This window comes from Pelophylax lessonae (assembly GCF_965119305.1).
Source record: "Pelophylax lessonae genome assembly, chromosome: 6".
Classification (NCBI taxonomy): Eukaryota; Metazoa; Chordata; class Amphibia; order Anura; family Ranidae; genus Pelophylax; species Pelophylax lessonae.
The window spans coordinates 67,517,217-67,534,076 of NC_138773.1; positions in this window are offsets into that span (position 1 = coordinate 67,517,217).

Here is a 16,860-nt window from a genome sequence, read left to right on the forward strand (position 1 = left end):
CTTCAGGGTCTAACCTGGTATCCCCTTTCTCACTGACCGTGTGTGCTAGCTCTTGTCTTCTGACCTCATTGGAGTGGTCCACTTCCTGGGCAGACCCCAGCAGACTCCCTGGTACTCACGGCCAGGTGGTGGACGTGGTGACTGGTCACTAAGGTCTCGCAGTGGGACAGGAGAGTCCAGGCGAGCCAGGGAAGGTGGCGAAAGGGTGGGATGTTACCGCCCGCTGCTTGTAATAACAACCAAGCGGCTGCTTAGTCACTGACCTGGGAACAAGGATGCAGCTCAGGAAAGTCCGTCCTTTCATACTTTCTCTGGATCAGAGACTTAAAGCGGTAGTATCCCGCTTTTTGACACTTTTACCTACAGGTAAGCCTATAATAAGGCTTACCTGTAGGTACAAATAATATCTCCTAAACCGGCATGGTTTAGGAGATATTTACCGCACGAGCGGCGCATGTGCTCTGAAGGTCCGGGGGGACCTTCAATTAACTTGCCGGGAGCTTGCCGGAAAAATCACTCCCGCACGTCATCGCGGCTCCGGCCAATCAGCGCGCCGGAGCCGTCTCTTCCGGCCAATCAGCGCGCCGGAGCCGCCGAATCCGGAAGAGACGACGACGAGGGATCATGGCAGCGCCCGCATCGATGTCCGGGGGTCCGTGTCGGGGCTTCGTTTTAAGGTAAGTTAAACATAATGGGCTAGTATGCGATGCATACTAGCTCATTATGCCTTTGTCTTGCAGGTTTTTTTTTTTTAATTTTTTTTTTATAGGGTTTACAACCGCTTTAAAGCGGTTGTAAACCCTATAAAAAAAAAAAAATGATTTTTCCGGCAAGCTCCCGGCAACTGAATTGAAGGTCCCCCCGGACCTTCAGAGCGGATGCGCCGCTCGCGCGAGCGGACGCATGCACTGTAAATATCTCCTAAACCGTGCAGGTTTAGGAGATATTTGTACCTACAGGTAAGCCTTATTATAGGCTTACCTGTAGATAAAAGTGTCAAAAAGCGGGATACTACCGCTTTAAAGGAGAAGTATGGGAGTACAAAAAGACAAACATCTATACTCACCTCCATGGTGCAGTATGAGTCTGATGCTGCAGTTGTTCCCTGCCAGCTCTAAGCCCGAGAACTGAGCAATCACGCGACCACTGATCACTCAGTTCGCTGTTGGCTCTGAGCAGAGAGCGGTGACTGTCAGTCACTGCTCTCTGCTCTACCCCTTCCGTGCTCACTGGAGTGCCAGGCAGGAGAAGAAGCGGGAGCAGCTGGCCCTGGCTCTCAGCTGTGTGCCGATCAGGCATCTGGGTGGATCCCACGACAAAGTTATCAGGATCCTTCCAGATACTGAATCGGCTCTGTGATGTCAGCTGATAGGAGGCAATAGCCCGCTATTACCTGATTCTGGGCCACAGGAGAACACAAGTATGTCTTGAACCACTCTCAGCATAACAGCCAGCCAACTGGCCTTTTACAAAGGGATAAGCCAAGTTTGCCTCATACCAGAATTCCCTTAACCACTTGCCCACTGGGCACTTCTTCCCCCTTCCTAACCAGACCAATTTTCAGCTTTCAGTGCTCTCACATTTTGAATGACAATTACTACATCATGCAGCACTGTACCCATATGACATTTTTGTACTTTTTCTTCACATAAGTAGAGCTTTCGTTTGGTGGTATTTAATCATCATTGGGTTTTTTTATTTACTGCGCTATAAATAAAAAAAAGACTGAAAATGATGTAAAACAAAAATGCATTTTTCTTCATTTTGGTATTAGAATTTTGCAAATTTAGTAATTTTTCTTCATAAATTTTGGCTAAAAGTTATACTTCTACATATCTTTGGTACAAAATAACCCAAATAAGTATATATTATTTGGTCTTTTGAACGGTTATAGAATCTACAAGCTATGGTGCTAATCATTGAAAATTGATCACACCTGCATCACCTGTATCATGTACTGCCAGCTTCATCTCATTTCGTGAAATACTAACAAGCCAGGAAAGTACAAATACCCCCTAAATTACCCCTTTTTGGAAAGTAAACATTCCAAGGTATTTAATAAGAGGTATGGTGAGTTTTTTGAAGTTGTAATTTTTCCCCACAGTTGTTTGCAAAATGAAGATTTTTATTTTTTACCCCCACAAAATTGTCATATTACCAAGTTATTTCTCAAACACTGTATATGCATACTTGCATCTACACCCCAAAATACATTCTGCTACTCCTCCTGAGTATGGCGATACCACATGTGAGATTTTTACACAGCCTGGCCACATACAGAGGCCTAACATCCAAGTAGCACCTCCAGGCGTTCTAGGAGCATAAATTACACATATCATTTCCTGACAACCTATCACACTTTTGAAGGCCCTGGAGCACTAGGACAATGGAAACGCCCACAAAATGACCCAATTCTGGAAAGCAAAACACCCAAGCTTGTAATCTAGGAGGCATTATGAGTCTTTTGAACATGTAATTTTTTTTTTCACGTTTTTGGAAAACGTGGAAAGAAAATGAAAACGCATTTTTTTTTTTTTTTTTTTTTTTACACAAAGGTGTCCATTTATAAGATATTTCTAACACATAGCAAAAATTACACCCCAGTAGCATTCTGCTACTCCCCCTGAGTATGGTGATACCACATATGTGAGACTTTTACACAGCCTAACCACATACAGAGGGCTAATATTCAGGGAGCACGGTTAGGCGCTCTAGGGACATAAAATTACAATTCAAATTTCCTGACTACCCATTACACTTTTTGAGGCACTGTAGGGCACTGATAAGCACTGTAGTGGCACGGATGAACATTATCGTGGCGTGGATGAGCACTGACATGCCATGGATGTGGCACGGAAAAGTACTGATGTGGCATGGGTGAGCACTGATGTAGAACAGATGAGGCACGGAGGAGCACAGATTGGCATGATTGAGGCAAACATGGGCATGATTAAAGCATGGATCAGGCAGGGGTGAGTGGTGCTGCAGTCTCTTGTCTCTTTGCATGCTGTACAGATCGCTGTGAACTGGACATGAGACGGTTTGTTGACAACTGATCGCTCCATCATTGGACATAGTGATCACTTGCTTGGTAAAGGGCCTCTGTCATTGGCCCTTTACCACAATTCGTGATGCGCCGGATCCATGGCCACTGCTGTATGCGCGCCGCAGGGGGCGCACAGGAAGCACGATTCTGGGAGGGCATGGACACCCTCACAGAACTAGCAGACCGGGCTGTAGCCTTCATTTGCCAAGTGGTTAAAATCAGTGGTTTTATCAGAATCATGCTCACCTAGGTGGATGCAATATCAGTTCTCCCTGAGCAGAGAGCTGGTGCCTGTCAGTCACTGCTTTCTTCTCTGCCCCCTCCCCCTGCTCACTGGAGCGCTGGGCTGTGGAGGGAGCAGGACCAGCTTGCTGAGAGGGGTGCTGGACCAGGGATATGGGCGGATCCCGACTTCACTGTAGCGATTTTGCCCTAGCCTGGACCGACTCTGTGATGTTAGCCCCCTGTCTGCTGAAAACGGGTCACAGGAGTGAAGAACGAACTGCACTCCTATGATCCACAGGACAAATATAGCCATATGAGTTTTGGCTGTACTTCCTTTAAGTACTCATTATTAGAACCTTTATCATCTTTCAGATGTCCCAAAGGCTGCACTAATATGTAAGTAGCAAAGTTGAGGGCTAGCCCAAACAATGACCAATAGCTTAGCACAAAAGGTTGGGCCTTATTGCACCTGCACTGAGTTTGTCACGTCAATAATTTGGCAGTTTAGTAAGTTTTAGTAAATAGTAAGTACCAATATTTATCGCCATTCCACAAACATGCACAATTTTGAAGCATGACATGTTGTTAAAGAATATATACTAACTTTACTGTGTTTTTATTTTTGAATTCAAAAACGTTTTTTTTTTTTTCTTCTAAAAAAAAATTGCATTTCTAAGACTACTGCTCGAATACGGTATGACAAAGTATTGCAACAATCTCCATTTTATTCTCTAGGGTCTCTGCTAAAAAAAAATATATATATATATATATATATATATACATACACACAGTATATATATATATATGTTTAGAGGTTCTAAGTAATTCTCTAGCAAAAAAATACATTTTTGACTTACCATAAAATCCATTTCTCTGATGTTCATTGACGGACACAGCTTATGATCTTCTTAACCATTGGGTTATACTGTCCCCTACAGGAGTAGGACACTAGGCAGAAAAAAAAAAAGTCTTGCTACACCTATGGGCAGTCCCAGGGGATATACTCCCTCTCTCTGCTAAAAAGGTACTCAGTTTTGTTACAAGCAGTGTCAGAAGATTTAGAACTCCAGAGAGGTGAGTGCTGTGTCCATCAATAAACATCAGAGAAATGTATTTTATGGTAAGTCAAAAATCCCATTTTCTCTTTCGTTCATTGACAGACACAGCCCCTGATCTTGTTAACCATTGGGACATCCCAAAGCGGTGTTAAACATGAGGGGTGGTAACAGCGAAAATAATTTGCAAGGCTACTATAACCAACCAGGTAAAATGGCGCTCAACCAAAACAAATGGAGCTCACCTGAAGAAAACAATACACCCTCAAAAGAGGACCAGGTTCTCTAAACAGCAGTCTGCAAAACCAAAGGAAACCTCCGCAGATGCCAACACATCCAGTTTATAGAACTTTATGAAAGTCACTGACGCCTGATGACAGAAGGCCCAGGAGGCACTGAGCGCCCGAGTAGAGTGCGCCTAATTGCCCGGACCACATTCAAGGCATGCAAAGTAATTTCCTTCGATGTTTTGGCCTGGGACACAGGGAAGGCAACACAATGTCTTCATTAAATGAAAATCAGAGACAACCTTTGGAAGGGACGACGGACAGGGATGAAGAACCACCTTATCTCTGTGAACCTACAAGTAAGGTGAACGACAAGATAATGCCTCCAATTCTGACACCCCGAGCGCAGAAGTGATAGCCACCAAAAAGGCCACCTTCTGGGACAGCGTAAGGGAATCTCCCGAAGATTCTCAAAAGGAGGCTTTTGAAGGACAGAGCAACAAATGGAGGCCCCAAGGGGGCAATGGAGACTGCACTGGAGGGGCCAAGTGCCTAACTCCCTAAAGAGAAGTGTGCACCGGGGAGTATGTGGCCAAGGGCCATTGAAAGAAGACCGTTAAGGCAGACACCTGACCCTTGATGGTACTCAAGGCCAGTTTCTGCTCAACAACCCATTTAAGGAAGGTCAAGATCAGAGCCACTGAAAAAGAGTGAGGATGAACCCCGATAGATTCACACCACACAATGTACGACTTCCATGTACGATGGTAGATCTTCCTAGAAGTGGAAGTGGATTTGCTAGCTTTTAACAGCGTTGGAATCACAGATGCAGCTAAACCTCTATCCTTCAGCACCTGGAACAAATCGTTCTGCCCACCTTAGAATGCCAGCTACCTCCAGAGTCACCAGGACACTTTTTGTGCCCCCCCCCCCCGGTTATTGACATAAGCCACGGCTGTGGCATTGTCCGATTGAATGCGCACTGGGCATCCCTGAAGACGATCCGTCCAATGTTCCAGCCACCATATTGGGGGCTCCTTCGATCCCCGGCTCAGCCGATCGGATTGTCCAGAGACTGCGGAGTCTTGTCGCATTTGGCCAGAATCTCCCTTTGCAGAAACCTCGTATGGATCCGTGCAAACGGAACTGCCTCGAAGGTAGACACCATCAGGCCAAGCACCTGCATGCAAGTCCGGAGGACCTTGCGCTGGACAGCAGGAGACGAATTACAGCCTGAAACTTCTGGAGCTTGTCCAGAGGAAGCAGCATTCTGGCTAAGGCCGAGTCCAGAGTCAAACCCAAATAGTCCAGCTTTGTAGACGGAACCAGAACACACTTCTGAAAATTCAGAATCCAGCCGAAATCCCTCAGAGTTTGTATGGTGATTTCCAGGTTTTCCACCAGAGCAGTAGGAGACTCCGCTCGCAGGTCGTCATCCAAGTAGCCCAGTATTGTGATCCCCGTTGGCGTAACAACACTAGCACTGGGGCTAACACTTTTGTGAAGACCCGAGGAGCAGAGGCAAGACCAAAGGGTAACGCCACAAACTGATAATGCTCCCCTCCCACAGCAAAGCGGAGGAAGCCCTTGTGACCGGCGGATATTGGAATGTGAGGGTAAGCATCCTTGATGTCGATAGAGGTAGGAAAATCTCCCTGATGCAGAGATAGCACCATCGTGCGAATGGACTCCATCCTGAACTCCTGCACCCACACAAAGCAGTTCAGCGCCTTACGGCCCAGGACTGAACGCACCTTGCCTTCCTTCTTGAGAACTGTAAACGAGTTTGAGAAAAAACCCTGAAAAGTCGGAACAAGGACAATTACCCCTTGAAGTAACAGGTCTTGTACCGCCCCAAACAGACCCTGTAAGTGGTCCAGGGACAGGCACAAGTTGGAAGGAAAGACCAGAGCGAAACCTGGCCTTGTAACCGGACTGAATGACTGTGGATCTACTCGTCTTGTACCAGGGAAGTCCACGGGTCCGGAAGCCAGCGAAGACGTCCCCCCCCCACCCCCGATACGGCTGAGGGACGAAAAAATACATCCTATGAGCCGAGACCAATCTCCTTGAAAGGGGAGATCAGTCAAGGCCTTTTTCGAAGTCTGGTCCGCAGACCAGCATTTGAGCCAAAAGAGACGCTGAAGGACCACTGCCAAAACAGAGCCGAACCACATCTAAAGAGGCATCACAGATAAACTGCAACCCATGGACCAGCTGGTTCCCCCAGCTCAGCAAAGGCAGGGGGGCTGTTCTCCCTCCAGGTCACAGCGTAAAAGCTTAGCCCAGTCAGTCAGAGTTTGCGACACCAGGGCAATGGTGAACACCGGGCTCAGTGCGGAACCAGCTAGAGTGTGTACATATTGCGGGCCACAGTCCTTGCCTTCCTATCAGCCGGGTCCTTAAATGCCGGGGACTGTTCAACAGGAATCATGGTTGCCCTATTCAATCTGGAAACCGGAGGGTCCACCACCTGTAGAACAGTCCACTTCTTAAAGAGACTGCTCATAGGGGTATCACCTAGCACCTCTTTATGCCAGCCTGTCGCCTAAAAGCCACCTCCACCCAGCACACAAAGGACTCCAGGACCGCCGTCAGTGCATCGATGGATGGTTGGGGAGATGTGCTTCAAAAACTCCATGAGTCACCAGGGGGACCTCACAAGAAGCGTAAAACACTGCAAAGGAACATCCCTCACCTCGCTGGCAGCACCACCCGGTCACCAGGCACAAAGCACCAAAGAATCCTCAGCAGAGAGGAAGAGGACCCCACCAGACTCACCACCCAGCAGAAACAGGCACCCACTGCCACCAGGATAATCTGCACTCCACGTGCGGCGATCAGGAAGTGAAAAGATCCAGGAGTCAGCACCAGGAGATGAGGAGTTCCCACCGCCAAAATCACCTCCCACAGGGCTCCACTGTCATGGCCACCTATATTTTCAATGGCAAACCACCGCAAAATTGCCACCGGACTACACAAACATGGCCGCCGTGCAGTAAGCACACAGTCCAAAAGAAAATGGAGAGATCCCTAGGCTTTAAGGACAGGCTGAGACAGGACAGGGGGGGGGGGGGGCCTGGCAGGAGCCCCCTCCAGATACAACCCACCCCGCACAGCCGATCGTCCGGTCACCAGTGGCGAACCCCTTTTCCCCCACCGTGCCCTGCCCCCACCCCGGGAGGTGGATCAAACCACCCACAACACAGCCCCAGCGTAAGTGGAGGGGGGGTAGGATGAGGGGACAGATGAAGGGGTGCCTGATGGGAAGGAGGGGAACCCGGGGGTTCGACCGTCCCAAGGAGGGGCCAACGTCCACCCCAAAACCCTCCAGGGAGAGAGGGAGGACAGCTACTCACCATACCAGGAACTAGGCGGGCACAGCTCCAGCCAGAACCCCCCACCTTCGAAATGGGGGGCTGTTGGCCAGGAGGAATGCTGCGACTCGGGTTGAGACCTGGGGTATGTGACCTCGTGAGGTGTTTAACTCACAGGCTAGCCCCCCTTCCGGTGGGGCTATGTCGCGGGCGAGTTAGCACGGAGCTGTCATTTGCGCGCACTTGCTGGCCAGACTGGGGTGACCACTGGATCTAGATTATCCAGCCTGTCGCCCAGTCCGGCAGTTGATTGTAAATCTCACAGGAAAAAAAAACAGGAAAAAAACAGGAGAAAATTTTCTAGCTAAAAAAAAAAAAAGTGCCAGGACCAGAGATCCTAGCAAGGAACTAGGTCCTTACTCCTGACTAGGCAGAAAAAAATGAGTACCTATAGCAGAGAGAGGAAGTATACCCCCTGGGACTGTCCATAGGCGTAGCCAGATTCTTTTTCTGCCTTGTGCCCTACTCCTGTAGGGGGCAGTATAACCCAATGGTTATGAAGATCAGGAGCTGTGTCAGTCAATGAACGAAAGAGAAAACGGAATTTTTGTAAAATCTTACCTGTAAAATTCCTTTCTCTGAGTCCTCCGACAGTCGCCGCCTCTTCATATTCGTCACATATGGGGTATTAGACTTTGCTCCGAAGGAGTAGCTAGGCAACAGAATATGTTAACAATAAAGCTTTAACATATCCCACCCTCAAGGGGTGGTCCCCTCAGTCAATACCCTCCTACTTCCTGCAACCATATCTCAGTTTTAGTGGAATAGCAGTAGAGTATACATTCAAACCCCAAAAGAGGGGCGGGGGCGGCGACTGTCGGAGGACTCAGAGAAAGGAATTTTACAGGTAAGATTTTACAAAAATTCCGTTTTCTCTTACGTCCTCCGACAGTCGCCGCCTCTTCATATTCGTCACATATGGGGACGTCCCAAAGCAGTGCAAACATGAGGGGTGGGAAACGCATCCGCGCCGAAAGGCAACGCAGTCTCCACATCAAAGAAAGGAACCTTACCAAAGGAAGGAAACCAGCTGGGCAACAGCAAAAATAAGTGCTCAACAGGAGCAACAACCCAGGAAAAGACAAAAAACCAGGGGATACAAAACTTATCCCAACAGCCAGGAGTCCCCAACAAGGGACCCTAGGGAACAGCCGCACTAAGAACCTTGCGGCCAAAGGAAGCATCCGCCGATGCCTGAACATCTACTTTGTAGAATTTTGTGAAAGTGTGTACGGTCGACCAAGTCGCCGCCTTACACACCTGGGCTACAGAAGCCCCATGACGACAGGCCCAAGACGTACTCAGAGATCTAGTAGAGTGCGCCTTCACAGGCACAGGGGGAACCTTCCCCTGCAAGGCATAGGCCTGTTCAATGGTCTGCCTGATCCATTTGGCAATGGTAGAGGCGGAAGCCGCCATGCCCTTCCGAGGACCCTCTGGAAGAACAAACAAGGAGTCCGTCTTTCGAAAAGACTCAGTCGATTTAAGGTAAACCCTAATCGCCCGAACAACATCCAGAGAATGCAATCTCACCTCCTTTGGATGTTTAGGCTTCGTGCACAACGAAGGCAAAACAATATCCTCGTTAAGATGGAATTCCGAAACTCGTTTCGGCAGAAAAGAAGGATTAGGTCGCAAGACCACCTTATCCAAATGAACAACCAGGTACGGAGACTTGCAGGACAAAGCCGCCAGTTCCGACACTCTGCGAGCCGAAGTGATCGCCACCAAAAAGGCGACCTTTTTGGACAACATAGACAACGAGATCTCCCTGATCTGTTCAAAAGGAGCACGTTGTAACACAGACAGGACTAGATTCAAGTCCCAAGGGGCAAGGGATCCCTCCTAGGAGGAACCAGATGCCGCACACCCTGAATAAAAGTGCCAACCAAGGAGTTGGAAACCACGGGACGTTGAAACAGAACGGCCAGCGCAGACACCTGACCCTTTATCGTAGCCAGCGCCAAACGCTGATCGACACCCGTCTGAAGGAAAGACAGCACACGGGAAACCGAGTACGTGCGGGGTGAAAACCCCCTGGACTCACACCAGGCAAAATAGGCCTTCCAAGTACGGTAATAAACCTTTCCCGAGGAAGACTTCCTCGCGTTGATCAAGGTATGAACAACCTCTGGAGAGAGACCCTTCTCCTTCAGGACCTCGGTCTCAACAGCCAGGCCGTCAAAGCCAGCGACTGTAAAGCAGGATGGTAAATCGGTCCTTGAGACAGTAGATCGTCCCGAAGAGGCAGACGCCAGGGGGCGTCGACCGCCAGATTCACGAGGTCTGCGTACCAGGACCGGCGAGGCCAGTCCGGTGCCACAAGAATCACCGTGCTGCGTTCCGAGTGTAACCTGCGAAGGAACCGGGACAGCAACTGAATCGGTGGAAACGCGTACATCAGCCTGTACTGATGCCACGGGGCCACTAACGCGTCCGACGCGTCTGCCCGAGGGTCGCGCGTCCTTGCCACGAACCTCTTCACCTTGTAGTTGAGGCGAGACGCGAACAGGTCCACATCTGGAAGACCCCACTTCGCGCACAACATCTGGAAGACAGCCGGGTGGAGAGACCATTCCCCCTGATCCAGGGTCTGGCGACTCAGATAGTCCGCCTGCCAGTTCTCCACTCCCGGAATGTGAACCGCCGTTATCGCCGGGACATGAGTCTCGGCCCAAGACAGAATGTCGGCCACTTCTCGAGCCGCTCGGGCACTCCTGGTGCCCCCTTGGTGGTTGATGTAGGCCACCGCCGTGGCATTGTCCGTCTGCACCCGAACCGGGCAGCCCTGCAGCCGGTCCGTCCAGCGATGAAGACAGAGCCTTATCGCACGCAATTCCAGAATGTTGATCGGGAGGGAAGACTCCCCCTCCGACCAGGTCCCCTGGGCGGACAGAACGCCCAGAACACCACCCCAGCCCGACAGGCTGGCATCCGTGGTGATTATCGTCCACGAGATCGGACGAAACGACTTGCCCCCGGACACCAACGGGGACTGGAGCCACCACAGAAGGTTTTCCCTGGTGCGATGACTCAACGAGATCTGAAGATCCAGAGACTGAGGTCGCCCGTCCCACTTGGACAAGATCTCCGCCTGGAGACCCCGCGTGTGAAACTGCGCGAAAGGAATCGCCTCGAAAGCCGAGACCATCAATCCCAGACATCTCATACACGTCCGCAGAGACGAGTTCGGAACGTCCCTGAGGGACCTGACTTCCTCCTGAAGAGTCCTGAGTTTGTCTTCCGGCAGGAAGACCCTCGCCTGCACCGAGTCCAGTATCATTCCCAGATAGGGAAGACGAACCGACGGACTCAGTGTCGACTTTGGAACATTTATCGTCCAACCGAACTCCTGCAGAGTTTGCATCGTGACAGACAGGTCCTTCTCCAGACCCTGACTGGTCGCAGACCGAATCAGAATGTCGTCCAGATACCCCAGGACAGAAATGCCCTGGGCTCTCAATAATGCCAGAACCGGTGCAAGCACCTTGGTGAAGACCCGCGGAGCCGAGGCGAGCCCAAAGGGCAACGCCACGAACTGGTAGTGATCCTCCGCAATGGCAAATCGAAGGTATCTCTGATGACCTTCGAATATGGGGATGTGAAGATACGCATCCTTCAAATCGATGGAGGCCATGAATTCCCCCGGAACCAGGGCAGCCACCACCGAGCGCAGGGATTCCATGCGGAACTTGCGAACCCTCACAGAGCGGTTCAGAGCTTTCAAGTCCAGAATCGGACGAACCTTGCCCTCCTTTCTGGGCACAGTGAACAGATTGGAATAAAACCCCCGAAATCTGTCCCGATGAGGCACCGGAACCACCACTCCCTGAGCCCTCAGGTCCCGCACCGCCAGGTGCAGAGCCCGCAGGCGCTCCGGAGACAGTTGTAGATTTGAGGGAAAAAATCTGCTCTCTGGCCGAGAGAGAAACTCGATCTTGTAACCAGATCGAACGATTTCCAGAACCCATCTGTCCCGCACACGGGCCAACCAGGACTGAAGAAAACCGAGCAAGCGTCCCCCCACCCCAAAACTGGGTGAGGGCGCCCCTTCAGGCCGAACTGTTATGGGCCGCAGGTCCGGATTGGCCGGACTTCTGTTTTCCAGACCAGGGTTTCTTCTGAGAGCCCTGGCCCTTGAACGGTTTGCCCTTGTAGTGCGGCCGAAAGGCACGAAAGGACCCCTGAGGGGGCCGAAAATTAGCATGCTTCTTCCCAGAAGCCCCCTTAGCCTTGGGGAAATGGGGCAAGAGAGTGCTCTTACCCCCGGTAATCCCCTTAATCAACACATCCAGGGACTCCCCAAAAAGGCGAGACCCATCATAAGGCAGATTGGCTAAGGTTTTACGTGAAGATTGGTCCACCGACCAACATTTCAACCAAACCAGGCGGCGAGACAACACCGCCACGCTGTGCACACGCGCGGCCAACGGAATCAGGTCCAGGTCCGCATCACACAGATACATGACACCCTGGTGGATCTGATCCACCATATCCAGGGTCGCCGCTGAGGCCGAATCGGCCACTAGGACGCGCCTAAGCATCTGCGTCCAACTTGCGATCGCCTGGGCCGCCATGAGAGAAGCAAACAGAGCCTTAAGCATAGAACCCGTAACAGAATAAGTATGACGGGCAAGAGACTCCAGTCTCCTATCCGTGGCATCACGGAAAATAGGGGATCCCTCTGCAGGGATCGCAGTGGCTTTGTTCAAAACCGCAATAGCATGATCCACTGGCGGAGGCACACACCACCGTTCATCAGTGGCAGGCGAGAAAGGATAACGCAGCTTGAATTTACTTGGTACCGCAAAAGGCTTGCGCAAATCGCGCCATTGGTCCTTAACAGCGCGCTGAAAATCAGCATTGCAGGGAAAAACCTGCGGCGTCCTGCGTTTTCTCTGCGTCCCATAAGCCGCCAAGGCAGCTGGGGGACACACCTCGTCCTGCAAACGTAGCGTCTGCTTAATGGAAGCAATCAACTCATCCATGATTGCAAGCTCTTCAGGCGAGCCAGGGGGAGAATTATCAACCCCCTCAACTTCAGCCTCTACCTCAGACCCCACTAGATCAAGAGAGGAGCGGGACCCCGATAGGGGGGTCCCCGCCAGAACAGCCCCATCACCTTCACCCTCAGAATCAGAGGAAAGAGCAACTCTGGGCCGTTTAGTAGATTGAGCAGCCACCAGCATTTGCACCTGTGCAGCAAGGCCAGCCACAATAGTGGCCAAATCCCCCCCTGGGGGGGAAACAGCGGTCCCCTGGCTTTCCACCAATACTGTGGGAAACTTGCCCTCCTGAGAATCCATTGCCCCTGTATGCCAGACAACCAAGGGTTAACTGCCCCCTTACAGCAAGCGCGGCAAGCGCAGCCCACCGCACCACACTCAGGCACAATGAGACCCCCACAGGGAATATACAGACTGAATACAGGCAATGGAACACAGGAATAGAAGGATAAAACCTGAGGAGACTCCGCTGCTGCTGCTGCCTCGATCGGTGCTTCCAGGAGAGAGGAAGTGATGCTGCCAGGGCGCTCTATGTAAGCCTATGGAGGCTACAAGAAAATGGCCGCCGTGCATGTAAACCATGCGGCCGGAGCGGGCGCCGGTAAAATGGCGCCGTTTGGCGCCGAAATCGCCGCTCCACAGTGCATAAAATCACACACAAAATTATCCCAAAATATGGATACATGTTAGATCGCCGCAGCGATCGCTGTATATGCCCCAACATGCCATTAAAAACATGCCCCACAGCACACAGCTCCTCACACTGCCCAGCCTGACATACTCAGTGTCATACAGCTCCCCCCCCCTTGCAGCCCACAGCATGCAGCCGAGATATAGGGAGACAAGCAGTGTGATTAAAGGCAGGTTACACAGTCCCAGACTGAGACCCCCCCCAGACAGACAGGTCCCCACATAGATACACTTACCTCACATGGCGTGGGGAACCCGCACAGGCGAACAAGCCGCTGCACATGAGGCAGGGAGAGTCGCAAATCAAGACGCACACAATGGCGGTTCAGAAACCGCACAGCGTCCGGTGAGGTAGCCACCTCACCAATCATCCCTGCACCGAACAGGGATGGGTCGTTCACCGTGCCAGGAGCGTTACCTGGCTGAACGCTCGATGGCAGACTGGGAAGCCACTGACCCACGACCTGCGACCAGGGGGATCAGCCCGAGACCCAGTCCGCATGATCCTCTTCGTCCGAAGAACTAACTAATGCTGACAAAAATAACAGCTAAGTAAAGGTAGAGAGAAAACTCAAACAAAAATCAAAAAGAAGAAAGAGTCTGGGACAAAAAGTCCCAGCACAGAGAGAGCCAGCCACTCCTGACAAGCTAGACATTAAAACTGAGATATGGTTGCAGGAAGTAGGAGGGTATTGACTGAGGGGACCACCCCTTGAGGGTGGGATATGTTAAAGCTTTATTGTTAACATATTCTGTTGCCTAGCTACTCCTTCGGAGCAAAGTCTAATACCCCATATGTGACGAATATGAAGAGGCGGCGACTGTCGGAGGACGTAAGAGAAATACTAATTTTAACTTGTAAACAAGTGTCAGAAATAGGCCTGGTCCTTAAGTTACAATAAACCTAGTAGAACATATACTTTTAGTTATGTAAATGCATGCTAAATGCCTGTAAATGAACACAGGTATGTATTACTTTTCACAAAATCACATCACTCCCTCTGTGAATACCTGCATCTGCTTTCTTTTCCAGGAAGGAAGGCACCATCTTTGTTCAGGCATCACCCATGCCTATTATCTACTTCCTCCACCAAGATAATAGCTCAGAGGTAACAATAATGTAAACCCTGGTATCTGTGCAATCCTTAGCTTTGTGCACACATCTGGCACAGATCAGCCACAGGAAAATGATTTTCATTGTGTCTGGAAGCATAGATTACACTCAGACATCCCAAGGACCAATGTCATACAATATACAACCTTTTTTGGTGAACCTGGCTCTTCGATCTATTGCAGGGGTCTCCAATCTTTCTAAGCAAAGGGTCAGTATATTGTCCTTTAGAGGGGCTAGACTGTGGTCAGTTAGAGTACAAAACGCCCCATCATCATTGGTATTAAGAATAGGGCACCATTGTTGGTATCAATGGAGCAATGCCCTATCTGATACAGGTTCCCTATATTGTGATGACAGAAATGAATACACGCAGACTTGTAAACTTGAAAGGAGTTGTAAAGTCAGGTTTTTTTTTTTTATCTTAATGCATTTTATGCATTAGGATAAAAAGCCTTCTGTGTGTAGCAGCCTCCCCAGCACCCCCCTAATACTTACCTGAGCCCCATCTCTATCCATCAATGTCCACGAGTCCCTCGGCTGTCCAGGACTCTTCCTCCAGATTAGCGGAGACAAAACAGCGGCGCCATTGGCTCCCGCTGCTGTCAGTCAGTTACCCAATCAGGAGAAAGAGGGGGCAGGGCCGAATGGACACACGGAGCTGCAGCAAGTGCTTGCTGTGGGGGCACGCAACAGGAGGGAGGAGCCAGCAGCAGTGAAGAGGGACCCGAGGAGGATCAGGGTGGTTCTGTGCCAAACCAACTGCACAGAGGACATAAGTATAACATGTTAGTTATTTAAAAAAGAAAAAAAAAATTGACTTTGGGTTCAGTGGGTGGCCCTGTTGGCCGCTGTGCACCTGACATTCCCCGAAAAAAATCAGAGGATGACCTGTGATTGTTCATCACAGACTGTAGAAAACTGCATTTCATTTGAAAATCAAGGTCCCAGGGTCTGGAGGAAGAGTGGAGAGGCACAGAATCAAAGTTGCAGGAGGTCCACATCACTGAGGTTTCCAGTCAGTGATGATTTGGGGAGCCATTTCATCTGCTGGTGTGGGGCCACTGTGTTTTATAAAGTTCAGAGTCAGCACAGCCCTCTAGCAGGAAATTCTAGAGCACTTCATGCTGTCTTCTGCTGACCAGCTTTATGGAGGTGCTGATTTTCCAGCAGGACTTGGCACCTTCCCACACTGCCAAAAGTACCAATACCTGGTTTAATGATCATGGTATCACTGTGCTCGATTGGCCAGCAAACTCGCCTGACCTAAACCCCACAGAGAATAATGTGGGGTATTGTCAAGAGGAAGATGAGACACCAGATCCAACAACGCAGATGAGCTGAAGGCCACTATTAAAGCAACCTGGGCTTCCATAACACCTCAGCAGTACCACACGCTGATCGCCTCCATGCCACACTGCATTAAGGCAGTAATTCATGCAAAAAGCTCCGACCAACTATTGAGTGCATACTATACTGTATATGGACATACTTTTCAGTAAGCCAAACATTTCTGAATTAAAAGTATTTTTTTTTTTTCTGTTGGTCTTATGTAATATTTTCTGAGATACTGAATTTTGGGTTTGCACTAAATGTAAGCCATAGTCAAACTGCTTTGTTTGACGTCTCCACTCCTTCCAATCATCGCCATCTTTTGCTGTGGCTACTAAAGGGCCGCCACACACGGGCCAAATATTGGGCGGCATCATCCAAATCAATTGAAACCGTCCGACATTTGGCCCCTGCTCGCAGCATCTGGCATGCCTGCAAAAAGGTCTGGTGATCGGCATTAGTTCAGTCCCCCCCCCCCCTTCAGAACACAATAGCTCAGCAGGGGAGATCGCTGTACTAACATTGCATAGGTTGAACGAAATAAAATGAATCAGGTGTACTAGGTTTTAGTAAGACCTCACACTTGTACAGGGTCCTCTCCCAGGACGTTTCTATTATAAATCTATGACAAATCATTGTAGGGGAGTGACCAGAGGTGAAAATTTTGGTTTATGTCTGGAAGCCTAGGCAAGGTGAGAAAATGCACTTTGAAAGAAAAAAGTTACCCTGTAAATGATAATGTTGCTTTTACTAAACAATACAGTTGTACTTGCACTCGCAAACTTTGGAAA